Raw genomic sequence first — 16,372 nt, forward strand, 5'->3', positions numbered from 1 at the left:
CTGCAGGCTGGGTCGTTGGCCCAGCTCCAGTTGAACGCGAGAAGAAGAAAAATAAATAAAATTGGGATGTGGACAATGGGATTTGAACTCTTGTCTGCTGTGTAGATGCTAACGTAGCAGACCAATCAATCCAGGCTTGTGGGTATTACAACGTCGGTGTCTGGCTCTTTAACATAAAGCAAGGCGTACTGGGGCCAAGGGAGTTGGACGCTTGATGGGCACGGGAGTGCTGGGCCGAGACGGCTGCCGCGGCCCACGGGGCGGACAAGGAACAGGCTGGAGGCTTTTTCATATTTGTTTACTTATGAAATAGTCCCACCTTGCTATTTTGCATTAATTTTTACCAATTTATATACGTTCTTAGGTTATCAGGCATCACGGAGCTGCTTCAGAAATTAAGCAAAGAATAAGGCACGAATATCTCATTGAGAAACAAAGAATGAAGGCCCATGGAAAGAGAGAGAACGGAAATAGAGGGTAATTAATTGGAAAGTAACCGGCTGGCAAATGAGATTCATGACATGCTTGATATAAGGAAAAAGAAAAAGAAAGAAAATAGACACTGATTGCGTGAGAAATAAAGAAGAAAAGAAAGAGAGAGGAAGGAAATAGGAGGATTGAGGGAGGATCCTACCAAATAGATAGGACATGCGGGATTTGTGGGCGCCATATATTCTTTGTTGGCCTGAAATTTAGTATCAATGGCAGGCGTACTGGCCTCATTCATATCTTATATGAATATAAAAATGATGTGGCATTTTTTTCCTACATGCAATCCTCACTAAATTCACGTCATTTTTTTTCTGTTGCAGCGGACAACATGACATGTTTTACTTCCACTTATGATCCTTACTAAATTTGCACCAATTTTATAACACATTGAATGGTATGTCTGCGCATACAATCCTCACTAAATTTAAGTCATTTTTTAGAGGTAATATCACCGGCAGTCACACAACTTGTATTGGATGTGCAGTTTAGTGCTACAACTTGCAAAATACGTCTTTTTGGTCAGCTAACTTGCGTTTCGGTGCATATACGGTCACTCCATGCGTATTCGGCGCTTGCGTGGCATGCCACGTCTGCATGGAGCCACTGTCAGTGACCGAAGACGCTCTGGAGCAACCAGCGCGTGGTAAACTTGCATGGACCCCCTGAATCTGTCTGTCAGGCCGGGCACCGGAGAGAGATAACAGAGATTGCTATAGAAAAGTGGTGGGTGTACAATCTTCATGACAGTTTCAGATTTTTGTCTTATTTTCACGGTTCAATTCTGTACAATGTTGTGCTGAAATTCAGTTGAAAACTGTGGCAAAATTCAGTTGAAAACTGTGCCAAAATACTGTCCAAAAATTCAGATTTTTGTCTTATTTTCATGGTTCAATTCTGTACAAAGTTGTGCCAAAATACAGTTGAAAACTGTGCCAAAATACTGTCCAAAAATTCAGCAAACGTTTTGGCAAAATTTAGAACATGTACAGAACATCCAAATAAAAAGAGAGGACTGGTATTCGAACCCAAGTCCTGCCAATATTACTTGACAACGTATTGCCAATTGGGTAATGAGCAGATTCTGCTCAAATCTCTCCACCCACCAGTTTTATAGCAATCTCTGTTATCTCTCTCCGGTGCCCGTATGCCTGACAGACAGATTCAGGGGGTCCGTGCAAGTTTACCACGCGTTGGTTGCTCCAGAGTGTCTTCAGTCACTGACAGTGGCTCCATGTAGACGTGGCATGCCACGCAAGCGCTGAATACGCATGGAGTGACCGTATCTGCACCGAAACGCAAGTTAGCTGACCAAAAAGACGTAAACTGCACATCCAATGCAAGTTGTGTGACTATCAGTGATATTACCTCCATTTTTTACCGGTGTAACCCGCGGGCATATATGCTATATTTTGTATAAATGGAGGTATAATATTATTTCGCCTCCTATTTGGTATGCCCATGTCGTTTCTCCATACTTAGTTAGGCTATTCTAACAAATAGAGGAAGGAAATAGGAGGATTGAGGGAGGATCATACCAAAATAGATAGGACATGCGGGATTTGTGGGCGCCATATTAATCTTTGTTGGCCTGAAATTTAGTATCAATGGCAGGCGTACTGGCCTCATTCATATCTTATATGAATATAAAAATGATGTGGCATTTTTTTCCTACATGCAATCCTCACTAAATTCACGTCATTTTTTTCTGTTGCAGCGGACAACATGACATGTTTTACTTCCACTTATGATCCTTACTAAATTTGCACCAATTTTATAACACATTGAATGGTATGTCTGCGCATACAATCCTCACTAAATTTAAGTCATTTTTTACCGATGTAACCCACGGGCATATATGCTATATTTTGTATAAATGGAGGTATAATATTATTTCGCCTCCCATTTGGTATGTCCATGTCGTTTCTCCATACTTAGTTAGGCTATTCTACCGATAGTCTATCCTAGGCCACCAGGCATCTGCCCCGTTCATCCGTGTTACGTTCCACCAATAAAAAAACAGCGCCCTCCTGACCCGTCTGTGCAACCCGGTCCAACAAATCAGACCCACCAGCCCGTTTAGGAGATGAGGCAAAAATAGTAGACCGTGATAGCAATCAAACTGCAACCTCCACTGTTCTTTGGTGTTGATCGTTTTAACCCACAAAAAAAGGTGTTGATTATTTTAAACTAAAGTTGAATTTGGTGTTTGTTTGTGTCCTTTACGGACTGGAACTGAACTACTACGATGTAAAATCTGGATACACAAATACAAGGCGCAAGCATTAGATTGTGCAGATGTGGCCGGGATCTCAAACACGACCGTTCGCTGGTCTGTACATGTAGACGATGCAATTCTTTATTGGTTCCAAACTTAGGTGGAACGTTCCCGTGTAGTGGACATCGTGAGAGACAATGAGGACAAAGAAAATAAGTGGTAACAGGGATGGGACGCTAAGGGTGATAATTTGTTTCTCCCGTTGCAACGCACGGGCACTTTTGCTAGTCTCTCCCTAATAATAAAGCACGGATTGACTTTGTCGGGTGCACCGTCACAATACGCTTTGTTCTCATGTCGTAATACGCTTTTACAATTCGTGTAGACAAAATCAAAATCCAAGGTGATACTATTCCCCGAGAGCTCTAACAGTCGAGCTTTGGCTGAAACCTCGCGTACGTAATCGGGCCGGCCCATAACCAGGAAACAAGAACGTAAAAATAGCACGAAAAACAAAACCACACATGATGGGTTCGATCTCGCGACCTCACGCTAGGTAGCAGGGACGCCAACCACATGAGCTAGCTGTTGATTATGCTCAAATTGCAGCGCCCCTGTTAAAGTAGTTTAGCGACAACTCTATTTATTTTTCTTAAATATTTTCAACAATTCTTGGAAACAAGTGTGGACGATTTTCCTTAAAATATTTGAATATGAATACGTTTTTAAAATCGTCAATAAATATCGAAAATTCGAACAAAATTTCGAAACCTGAACAAATAGAGTTCTAGTTCGATGGCCGGAGGGGGTGGGTGTAGGTGCTCTGGTGGTGCCTGTTATATACGGATTGACTTTGTCGGGTTCACCATCGCGTCCTTTTTGCAGAAAAGTCCCTGTAGTTTTTAGGAATCAACCCACACTCAAATAAATAACGTTTGTGTGTTGTGTTCAGTTTTTTTTGTTCCGTCTGTTCATCTTGGTCTTTCTCGGTATGTTAAACTCCCCTCTCAACGTGGACTCTTAGTTGTAGTCCAACTCTTCATCCCACGTCTCCTCTAATTTCTCTCATAAATATCGGTTAATACACATCTCCAAGGCACGGATCGCCGGCTGCAATAGCGACCGGCTCCCCATCTACGAGACCGGCCTTGACGACGTCGCCAAGCAGTGCCGCGGCCGCGGCCGCAACCTCTTCTTCAGCACCGACGTCGGCGAGGCGGACTTCGTCTCCGTCTCCGTCAACACCCCCACCAAGAGCCGCGGCCTCGGCACCGGCAAGGCCGCGCGCCGATCCTGACCTACTAGGTGAGCGCACGCATGATCGTCGACATATCCCACTCCAATAAGATCATGGTCGAGAAGTTCACCGTGCCCGTCACCGTCAAGACCGCCAAAGCCATCGAGAAGATCCTCACCCACAACGGCCATGGCGTCCTGAACCAAATCCTGTCCAATCGGGAGGTTCCTCGCTGAGGGCACCGCCGTGAAGGTCCTCAAGGATGTCTACGTGAAGGTCCTCAAGGACGTCCATGGAGGCAGGCCGCAGGTCATCGGCATCAACGACTGCAAGAGCCGCTTCATCTACCGCGTCGTCTCCTCCATGTTCAACACTGTCGCCGTGAAGAAGGTGGCCATGCTAGGTTCGCCTTCAAGAAGGATACCGGTGACACCCGCGAGACACCGGTCATCGACATGTGCCTAGGTCTGCTTGGCGACAAGGCCGTCGTTAGCATCTACGACCCGCAGGTGAGGCGTGACCTCGCCATGAACAAGTTTGACTGGGACCACGCGCACCCTCGCCACCTGCAGCCGGTGGGCCGTGGGCGAGCCCGCCGGGCAGCCCGTCACCGTCACGTCGGACGCGTACGAGGCCGTCCGTGATGCGCACGCCGTCTGCATCCTGACCGAGTGGGATGAGTTCAAGAGCCTCGACTGCTGGCGCATGTACAACGTGATGCAGAAGCCGGCTTTCGTCTTCGCCGTCGCAGGATTCATCATCTATGCAATTGGCAAGCCGCTTGACCAAGCCCAGTGGCTCAAGGTCATGCCAGCCGTCGCCTGAGGCGATGCACACTGATAGCCGCACGTCGACGAGCGTTCTTCTTACTAATTAATAACAACAAAAAGCATCGATGAATTTTAAGAGAAGTCTTATGTTATAAAAACCGAAAATCTCATAGATAGGAGGACTTATCTGTAAAACTTTTATGTTTCCCCCGTCAAGCAGACAAGACAGAAGCATCCAAAGGAGTTATTAGTACGGAGGAGAGGGCCTAAGCAAAAGCAGGGGGCAGATCAACGAGGTAGTACTTGCACTAATATGTTTCATGCGAGCTTAGTGCATTCTTATTCTATTAGTTAAATTTTAGATTTGTACAGCTATGTTTCATGAGAGAGGACATACTTTTACTTCCTATTCTCTGCTGGATTAGTTCCAAATTACAAGGATACAAGTGTTCAAAAGTTAACTAAGTGAAACACTGAACATGTTAGTTGATGACCTCCGACTAGCAGTTATGTTCTTCTCTCTTCGGGTTGTGTGACATGGATTACTGAATTTTAAAGAATATATATGTTTTAGCATTTTTTTATGATGTTTTGTTCAAGCAAAGAAGAAACGTAACTAGGCTAGAATTTTTGGAAGACAATATCCGTATAATATGTCTTGCTGTAAATTAATTACTGTATTTATGGCTTTTCATTGTGAGAGTTAGATGACCTGAAACTGTTAAATGAGATGCGTTTAATTTCACCCCACAAAAAAAGATGCGTTTAATTTCAGTTATCAATCTCTAAAGTTGGATCCCTTGACCAGTCTGCGATTTTGTATATGTTGTGCCACATATCTTATTAAAGATTTACCGTCTTCAGTTCATTAAATCAGTTTTTCTTCTCTCCCACGGATGCTTCATGTCATAAGTAGTTTGCGAGTCATTTTAGTATTCTTGCAGATCTCTGCAATAATGTAGCTGCAACTGGTCGAACATATACTCCTACTAATTTGTTAGCTGCTCTCAAGTAAGGCACTTCTTGAGTTAATCGTTGACGGTCGATATTAAGCATTCAACATTCTAATTATCATTTCGGCAGCTCTATGCACTTCCTAAATTAGTGGTCGGCGATCAATATTAAGCAATCTACATTCTAATTGAGCCATATAATGTACTATATTTCTTTATCCTCATGCCACCAAGTAATCTGCTATGCAGCTTCTCTATCATGGTTTCTTTGAAAATGACTAGCCATAAAAAATAATACAATGTTCATGTTTTCATTTTTCATATAGGACGTCAATCTCTTTGGAGATCACATGACCTATTTGGAGCACAGTTTCATGTCCCTTCAACGCATTCTTGCATCTAAATTATTGGGTTGGCATGAAGTGCGTACATACTAAAAGAATAAGTTACTTTCTTTTAATGTCAGATTTTCTCGAGCTTTATCTGACTATGATAAATATAAATTCACTCAGTACAAAAATAATAGTCATGAAAAATTCTAGCTCATGCAGTTGCGTGGATTGATGACTAGCTCAACTGCTCTATTGCCACCGCTTGTAACCATGCCATTGGCCTCCCCCGGCTCCTCCTTATCAACTGTGATCTCTGATTTTCAGGTAAAGTCCTCCCATGGTAGCCTCCCATAAAAGCACTTAACCCTATCACGTAGCCGGTTATGCATCCCATCGATTTCTTCCGTTGCAACGCATGGACAATTTTCCTAGTCTTTCCCTAATAATAAAGCACGGATTGACTTGTCGGGTTCACCATCACAATACGCTTCTTCCCGTGAATTTACGCTTTCAGTTTGATTTTAAAACATATAGGCGAGGTGGTACTAATTCGGGGAACCGTCTGTAGTTTCGGGCCATATCCGACGTTTTGTTTTCTGCCTGTACGTCAAAATCACACGTAAATCCAATTTGGCCCAACAAAGAATCCAGCCAGCCCTGAGTTTCTTTCACGGCACGCACCTCCTTCCCGTCCTTCCCTAAAAAAATAACTCCTCCCGTCCTGAAAAGGCACTAGCCGCCTCCCCAACCCCAACTCGTCGAAACCCCAGCACCCCATGACCTGATCGATCACCGATGGCGTTCGGCGAGGTCATGCCCTAGGCCTCATCCCCGGCCGCCCTGACAGCGGATCGAATCAGCGTAGTTGGCGCGTGGGACGGCTCCCTGGAGGTGTACCTGGGCGCCTGGACGGGGCTGATGCTGTGCGCCGAGGTGGTGCGGCGGGCCGGGGTCCTGGCGCATGCCGTGGCGAGCTAATCTCAACGTGATGCTGCTCACTAGCGCGACATCATGCCACCTGGCCGGTGCTGCAGCGACGTGGTTAAGAGGGACGTGGATGAGGCAGAGTCTACGCTCGGCGGCGCAGAGATCTGGAGGATACATGATTCTGTGGACACAGCGGCGGCGTGGCCCGGTGGAGCGGCATGTTGATTTTCTTGGGGGTAGGTTTTTGCTGTTGGTGACCTTTTAAGAAATTTAAGAGATCCAGTGCAGGGAGACATGCTATTGAGTTGGAAGACCAGGTGGATTTGAAGCTCATTGGTCAACATTCAGTCAAATTTCATGTTGAACAGGTACGTCCATGATGATCTGGTGCTTCTAATCTTTCTTGCCTATAGATTAGATCTTAAGCCTCTCTTACTTTGTCCAATATAGTTAGTCTGCATATGAGAACACACGTATGTCAATGGATAAGCAATTGATCTCTAATCAATCAAGGTTTGCAAACTCATCCAGATCTCAATCTTAATGGTTCAAGAATCAACATTTACACTTTAAAGTGTATTCATTGACCAATTCTTTTTGAAATATGCATCGGGGCCATCGAAGGCAAGATGCTTATGTTATGTTTTTATTCTGATGACAACTCATCTTCTTTGCCTGTTGGTAGCTGCTCATGAGAAACTAGGATATATTTTTACTGCTTTAGATGCAAGCATCTTCTTTTCCATGGGCCTGCAGGGATTTGTTTGGAAATTAAGTTGAAGTTAACGACATTTGTTGTTCTGCATGGGCAGGGATGCAGAGTAATAAATATTTCTAATATAAGTACATGGGCCGTTTAACTATCTCTACTATTAAAGAGGGATCGAACGTCGTGATGGTTCGACCTCCTCTCGTGGTTCAACCCCCTTCTATCGCTAGCTATCGAAAGTCCTCCCACCGCTTCTTCCATCCCCGCCCGAAAAAAAAGGCAAAAAAAACCACAACCCACGAACGCACGATCCCACACCCACGCAGCCTCGTCGCCTCTCGCACCCCATGGCACCCGATCCCGTCTCTCTCCCAGCTCCTGAGAAAAAATGTCTCCTGCTGTCGCCTCCTCATCCGCCCCGCGGTCGCGGTCCTGGCCGTCGGCGCTGGGATCCAGTCCCATGAAGAAATTCTCTACTCCTCCCTCTTATCTGTACCATTCTAGATCGCGTTCAACCAACGGCGAGCTTGGCGGCAGCGCAGAAGGAGAGCGTCAGTATGTCGGCGCTAGAGTACTAACCCTGGGGGTGGTGTGCCCCTATCCCGGCCCCCTGCTGCGATCTTGAGAGCTATCATGCCGTCGGCGCCCATCGCGAACAATTAAGGCTCCTCCGTTGGGGTAGTGGTTGCAGAGGCTGGTGAAGAGCCTCAGCCGTGATGAGGATGATGACGCACAGCGGGGGTGGGAGCGGAACCACGGGGAGGGTTCCAATTAATAATAAAGTACGGATTGACTTCGTGGGTTCACTGTCGCGCCCTTTTTGTGAGAAACTCTTATGTTTTTGTTTATTAAACCCGCGGTACGTTTTTAAGTGGATGTCTAAGAAAAAACGTTTCACTTTTTATAAAAAAAACCCTGCGTTTTATCAACACGCGGTCACGTCCTAAATATCGTCCGTACGTTCAGCCATCGCGCACGCTCGCAAACTCGGTCTGGTCATGCATTGATTACGTTTGATTTTTTGTCCCACCTCGATCCCTTAAAACTGATTCTCATTGATTTATATATACAATTGCAGATTATCCGTAATATTAACCAGCCCCCTAAAAAATCAACAGACAGAAAACAGACTCTGAATGCATGGCAGAGATCCTCGGCGAGGCAATGAATTAAGAGGGACTGGGGATCAGACGCGAAGGCGTGGTAACCCGACATGAGAATCGGCGAGGCTATGAATTAAGAGGGACTGAGAATCAGAGAAAGGAGATGAAGCGAGCAAGGTAAGATGTGGATGCAGATGCATCTCGCTGGAGACCAGATAAACTTTAAATCGGTGGGTGAAGGTACACGTGCCTGATGGGTGTGCCAGATGACAACATTGTTTTTATCAGCCAGTACAAGAGTATTTTTCTTACGTTTGGAATGAGATATAATCTTCAAATAAAACAACCTTCAATAAAATACTAAATAATCAAAATCATTAGAATTCAAATCTTTTGATAATTTATAAAAAATTTAAATGAATTATTATACTCTCAAGGAGCATTTAAGGGCATCTTCGACACCAACCCTCAAAACACCTGCAATCGTCTGAACCGCGCGGTCCGAACCCGAAATGCAACCGAATATATGTGGATAGCTTTGAATGGTCGTCTTCTGCATCATTTCTAGCGGACTGGTCCCGATCTGTTGAGGGTTCTGCTTCACCAACTTTTGTTCCATTCTACATTTATACCATGGGAAAAGGTAGCCAATATAATGATTTTAAGCAGGTACAAGTGCTTACTTTTTTTTTACCCGTTGCAACGCACGGGCCCTTTTGCTATCTATCCCTAATAATAAAGCACGGATTGACTTTGTCGGGTTCACCGTCATAATACGCTTTCTTCTCATGTCATAATACGCTTTTACGATTTGTATAGACAAAATCGTAATATAAACGAGGTGGTACTAATTTTATGGAATTTTTATCCATCGTCTAAGAAAATTTAGTCCGAAGGCCGCTACGCGCCCAACAGGCTGGGCCTCAACCTGATGTTCCGCACACTGCCTCGGCCACATCGTCAAGATGGAAAAACGATTCCTGATGGCCGGCTCCTGCCACCGTCAGGGCGGAAAAAGAATGAAAACTAATCCAATCCACTTGTGAATCAAACTCCCAACCTCGGCTTCCATCTATGGGGAAGTAGCCAGCCGCACGGTACTATGATAACATGAGATTCGATTTCTATTAGTCCCATATCGCTTCTTTAAATAAAATCAGCCAAGAGAGACCCGATAAATCCCACTCAAAAAGAAAGAAAAGATAACATAGAGGCAAGGAGGGGACAATCTAGACGCGGCGGATGGCGGGATTCGACGGTCGGCAGCCGGCAGGGTGCTCGTGCTGCCGGCGATGAACACACCACATAGAGGCAGGCAGGGAGGGGCCGGGGCGGTGATCGAGGTAGACTATGTCGGCGGCGGCTGCACATCGGGACTGGCGATCAGGAGGGTGCGGTGGCTTGTGTTGATGGGGACGACAGATCCAGAGTGGAGGCCAGCTCCGGACGCGGCGGATGGCGGGGTTCGTCGGTCGGCGGGGTGCTGGACGCTGGTGCTGTTGGCGACGAACACAACACAGAGCAAAGGAACTCAGGTACCAGCAGCACAGTCCGCCACCAGCTTCTCTCTTTCCATGTCGCGGACAGCCGCAGACTTTGCGGTTGGGCACGTACTGAGGACTGGAAGAGCGCACGCACGCTGCGGTCGTTTAGGACCCCACACCGGCACGTTGCCGGGACACTTGAGGAGCTGGCCTGCAAAGGCGCAGTACTGTGCGAGCACAGCCGCGTGGCCCTTCTCGATGGCGGCGGAGCCGGCGTCGGCGAAGGCGTACATGGTGGCCATCTGAATCTGGTAGTGGTATGTGATCCTGTTGAGGATGGACAGGGGATGTACTGACGCCTGACAAGACATCGACGGCCAGTGTTGTATACGGTTTAACTCCATGCAATCAAGTTGAATCGTTGAATCGGTGACGAACAGTTTGCTTGATAACTGCTTGTGGATTCTCCCGATCAGAGAGAGTAGGCTGGTAGTACGAGTTACTTTGTATTTTCATTGGACGGAGCATACGCGGAATGTTGCGACGCCCGCCGGACAATGCGGCGTGTCCGCTTGAACCCGTTTGTGATGATGCAGTCAGCCCTGTGGCAGCTTTGCGGGTTTTTGTTTGACGGCGGAGCGGCGGGATGACCCGTCCATCTTGCAACATGACGCAAGGGCGCGGCAGGTGCTGCTAGCCGGCGGTGCGGGACGCGGGAGCTGTGGCATGCGGTCGCTGCGTTGTTGAGACGTGGAGGTGGATTGGATTGGGTCTTCCCTGACGAAGACAATCTTCATGGTACCTGATGAAGACTGCCGCTATAGCTGTATGAGCGTGACCCCAAAAAAATATAGATGTACATTTTTTTTGTGGGAAGAAAAAATGTAGATGTACACGTACGCACAGGACGCTCTTGCTCTTAATGAAAAAACTAATTATACACATGAGTCTTTGTTTTGCCACAAAGATAATCTTATTTCGGGTACAATGACCAACCAAGATCATGTAAAAAATAGACTTTGTGTCAGAAAATTAAATAAACTCACAATGACAAAATAAATTTTCAATATCTCTAAGAAAAAGAATGAATTTGAGGTAACCTAAATTAATTATTAGCCTCCTTAGATTTCCTCAATTTAAAATTGTACCAGCAAAAATAAGGTTTGGAAATGTAGAAATTTTGTTGGAAATGTCATCAATTAGATTTTGTATAGTAAAAAACTCTCTTATTTTATGCACAAAGACTACAATTAACATGCTAAAAATCGACACTAGTAGTAGATACACTATAGCTATAAATCTATGTATGAAATAATGCATGTCTTAGTAACTATTTTTGGCACTATTAAAGTTGAATTGTAAATTAAGCTTTCACTGCTTATGCTATTAGTGCTTCACCATATTGAAGTGATGGGCATGTACCCATGGAGTGTCTTAAACAATTATTATTACGCCAATGATTTTATTTCTCCCGTTGCAACGCACGGGCATGTTGCAGTACAGCTCAAGGCAGATCGTAGATTACATGGCTAAGCAGCCCACCTGTTTTTTGTAATTGTTTGTTGTGTTATTTAAATTAAATTGGTTTATGTATTCTGCTGGAGCAGTCACATGTCATACTAATTTCAGAAGAACAATTTTTAATTTAATGGTTAATGTATTGTTGGTCTAAAATGAAAATCCCAAACAAAAACAGAGTCACAATTTGTATTTATGCGACGAATAATGGAAGTTTCAAATGCTAAATTTAAACTAAGATTTTTGGAATAAACTGTTGTCTCTAAAGCTTGTCTCATGTAAGCCATCAACTAAATGTATTATATTAGCATGAATAATTGTTAAGTGCAACCAGTGGTCAGTTTCATTTGATTTTGAATAAACAAGGTGGGCTATACATTATATGATCTCAGTAGCTTGATTTGAACCCCGTTGCAACGCACGGGCCCTTTTGCTAGTCTTTCCCTAATAATAAAGCACGGATTGACTTTGTCGGGTTCACCGTCACAATGCGCTTCTTCCCGTGAATTTACGCTTTCAGTTTGAATTTAAAACATATACTCAAGGTGGTACTAATTCGGGGAACCTACTCGATGGGTTCGTTCGCACGCACGCTAAACCGGCCTGGGTAGTCGATGGGTTCGCTCACCTGGGCCATGTAGTTGCGCATTGATGAGCTCGCTTGTTTTCTCCCAAAAAAAATATATGCTTTCGGCCGTCTTTTTCTTTTCTTTTGTTCGTCGTTTGGTTTTAGAAGCCCATCCCAACACGTTCGTCCGTCCGATTAGGTAGGCAAAATTTCACGCCCGAGTTTCCCATCTCTTAAATACCTCTCCAAGATCAACACAGTACCCTGGCAAGATCCGCCGTATCTCGCGCGACCCCCGATCCAGGCGACGAAACCAACAACTGACTCCCTCCCTCGGGTTCGTTCTCTCTCACAATTATTTTTCACTAGATCGAGATCGAGGGATATTTGACGGGGATTGACAGGGGCAACGGCGATGGGGCGTTGGATGTGTGTGGCAGTGTGGTGGGAGCGCGGGGAGGGGCGTCGTGGTTGTGGAGGCGACCGACGCCATAGATAAGCGCTGGGGGTTGCCGATGCCATGGCCGAGCGATGGGGAGAGGCGTCGTGGTGGAACGACCACCATGGATCCCCTCGCCCCATGTCATGATGCAATTGTTGCTGCTCTTCAAAATCTATCCGCTCTATCACATCTGGAACCACACAGGTCACAGCCTACCAACTGGCACCCTGATGCCGTTTTGGTTGCCGTCAATATGCCATTTGCTTAGCAGTAATGTGTAGAAGAATCATCAATCAAGTGCATCTACCAACACGATGGCAGAATTTTTTATTGGCTCTTCTCTAATCTATAAGTCATATATTGAGGCAGTGCTTGGTAGATTCTTTTTATTGGCCGTGTTGTGGTGAAAACATGGCGTGGCTGATTGCTTCATATGCTGATACTGGTATGTGTATGCTGCTGATTGGTCCTGATATATGTTGCCTGTAGCTGCTAATAATAATATTGCTACTCAGTTTGATAGGTAAAGTGGTAATGGACTGCGAGTTTGTATAGCGCTCATATGCCAGTCAGTCAATTTTCCTTTCTTTGATGAATTAGAGAATATTGCTCATATGTTAATGGTCAGTGCTACGCATCATCCGACTTATAGGAGCCTAATTCTAAACCGCCTCCCTAGCCATTCGATGAGAGCTGCTCAGCCGTTTGATTTAAGCCAACTGGACCGCGTGCATCCTTCCCCTTTCCTAGCCCAAAATTGACTCCGTCGTCCGTCGCTCGTCGTCAACACCCCAGTCCTCCCTTCCTACCTGCAAAGGTTGCACCGGCCAGCGGTCATGCACCATAATCGCGTTTCAGCAGCCGCCACAACAACCGGATGCATTGCAGTTTCTGTCGCCAGCGAGATCAAGAGGTCGTGGGTCGTGGCGCCAGACGAGTAGCATTGCAGCTCCGCCGCTGGCAAGATCCGCGCGTTGCAGGAGCGCCCACGTTGCATTGCAGCTCCGCCACTGGCGAGCAGCACAACACACGTTGCATTACAGCTTCAGTCGCCGACGAGATTCTCTGGTCGCATTACCCCTTCTCGCCGTGCAGCTCAGCCTCGCAACTGCTGCATAGCAGCGCCGGCAACGCCGACGTGCTCTGCGTCACAACACCGGCACCAACGAGCGTTGTGTCGCGGCAGGGAGTCGTCGACGAAGCTGCGTTGTAGGATCGACAGCCCCCGACGAGCGCCGCATTGCGGCACCAAGTCAACGATGAGGCTGCGTTGCACAACCAGCAGGCCCCGACAATTGCCACGTCGCAGCGCCTATAGCACTATCGAACGTTGCATCGCAGGACCGGCAGCCGTCGACGAGCGATGCATTGCAACGCCGGCAAGACGAGTCGCCAAAAACAAGGTTGCATTGAAGCACGCCGACGAGCCGCATCGCAACACCGGCGTGTGGAACTTGGGAAGCAGTACTTGGAACTTTTGCAACAAGCCATGGCGGATAGAGCTTGGGCAACAACAATGGTGGAGAGAGCTTGGGCAACAGCCATGGAGAGAAGTGAGGGATCAACAGGGGATTGAGCTCTATGAAAAATTGAGTGGTGCCGCAACGAGTAATGGGTTGCAGCTGCCGGCGAGTCCGCATCGCAGCACCGCGTGTCGACTTGGGAGCAGAGCTTGGGCAGGGCCATGGCAGAGAGAGTTGGCTGCTTGGGCAGGGCCATGGCGGAAAAAAAGAGGATCGAGCTCGTTGAAAAGAATGAGTGGTTCTCCTGACTAGGAGACGAGGAGATAAGGTGGCCAGCTGGCCGGCCCCACCGTGACACGTGGCGTGCGCAGCAGGCGGTTGAGGCGAGTCATATTTTCAGTCGGTTGAAAGCAATGGGTTTCCTATGTTAATCAGCAGCTCCTCCCTAGCATTGTTGTGGTCTGAACTTCAAAATTTTCATCCACTCAATGTTGATTCAGTCAAATATCTCTAGGAAGAAAAATTATTTCTACAATATTCAAGATTTTTTATTTTTCTTCAGTTTAGTTCAGATTTTCATTATTCCAATTTTGATTTTGGTTCAGTTTTGGTCAGGTTTTCATTGTTTTTCAGTTGAATTCAGTTGCAGATTCATCCAACTCATCTCCATTGCCATGCATAGAAAGGCTTGGATTTGATTTTGGGTCGGTTTAGTTCAGATTTTCATTATTTTTCAGCTGGGTTCTGTTTCACATTCATCCAACTCATCTGTGAACACAATGATCAAGTGTTTCTCTGGTTGGTGAGGTAACCTGGGCAGTACTGTTTGAGATCGTTGGTGAGGGACTACTATGCAAGCTCGGCCTGAGCAAAGATGCCGGCAGGGTGAGATCAAGAACATGAATTGAATGGTATGGCTCAGCACTATTGGGCTTGGCATTATTTTTCCAGCGAATTGTGTGTTTCTCTGAGATGAATTAGGTGCACCAAATAGGCGAGATTGTATAGTGCTCATATGCCAGTCAGTCAATTTTTTCCTTTCTTTAATGAATTAGAAAATATTGCTCATATGCTAATCAACTGCTCCTCCCTAGCATTGATGTGGTCTGAACTTTAAAATTTTCATCCACTCAATGTTGATTCAGTCAAATATCTCTAGGAAGAAAATTATTTCAACAATATTCACTCTACTGTGCTTATCGCGGTCCTTTGGAATATATGGAGGCGCAGGAACTACAAGCTCTTCCCTGATGTTTTTCTGTGGAGTTGCACATTACTGCTAGCAAGATTGCTGATGATCTTATGTTGTGGTCCAACAGGTACTCAAATGGAATTAAGAGAGGGCTCTTTACGGATTGGAGCACTATGTTGTATCACCTATCTATGAGATTCTATTTTTTTTCCTTCCTTTTCTTTTTATTAATCCCAGTGTATAATTTGGCTTTGTATAGTTCTCAATTTTATGAAGTGGTCCAGGCTGGCTTAAGCACACTGTAGTCCCTCAAAAAAAGACGGTGGGTGATGCCTCGCCCTTCCTGAACTGAATATCATGTGCTTCTGTACTACTAGAAGAAGGTAAGTAGTCTTTTATGCGATTCATTTTTCCATTTGAATGCACTCCATTATTAACGGATTAGTTAAAACATCAAACTATCATTCTTTCTGGAGTCTTGATGTGTTATTTTTTCAGCCTAACACATGGAACTTTCTATAGATTTCATGGTTTATGCAAATTAGTTGAGCTAGGAATTTTTTGTGAAGCTGGTGTTAACTTGCATGAAGAAGGCCTTAGAAAAGGTGCATGTTGTTGCTGAGGTATAGGAGGGGGCGGCTGCCGTGGTCGGGGAAGGCGCGCCGAAGGCGGATGCTGGTCGAGATGCACGAGATGTTGGCCGAGAAGAAGCATATTCAGCAGTGGTGGTTGATCCATTATGCGCCACACAATCAGCTCGCATGTTTCCTACCCAAGGACGTAGGGTTGGCAAATCCATCAACAAACGGGATTATGCGCCTTGAGTGTACTGTACACTTATTTGCAACCTTCCCTTTTTCTGTTGCCGTTTAGGGATTCTTTCCGATCAAATTCAGTTATCGTTTCAACCTACAGCCGAGCTATGACACTCATTCCCTGCTACAGTGATGGCTAAATATTCTTTACA

At 45.8% G+C, this 16,372-nt stretch overlaps 2 pseudogenes; both read left to right on the forward strand.

Annotated features, from left to right (window-relative positions):
• Positions 1-1,086: 1,086 nt before the first annotated feature.
• Positions 1,087-4,256, forward strand: LOC109771079 (UDP-glucose 6-dehydrogenase 1-like; annotated as a pseudogene).
• Positions 4,257-4,769, forward strand: LOC141020957 (UDP-glucose 6-dehydrogenase 2-like; annotated as a pseudogene).
• Positions 4,770-16,372: the final 11,603 nt, after the last annotated feature.

This window comes from Aegilops tauschii, chromosome 3 (genome assembly GCF_002575655.3).
Source record: "Aegilops tauschii subsp. strangulata cultivar AL8/78 chromosome 3, Aet v6.0, whole genome shotgun sequence".
NCBI lineage: Eukaryota > Viridiplantae > Streptophyta > Magnoliopsida > Poales > Poaceae > Aegilops > Aegilops tauschii.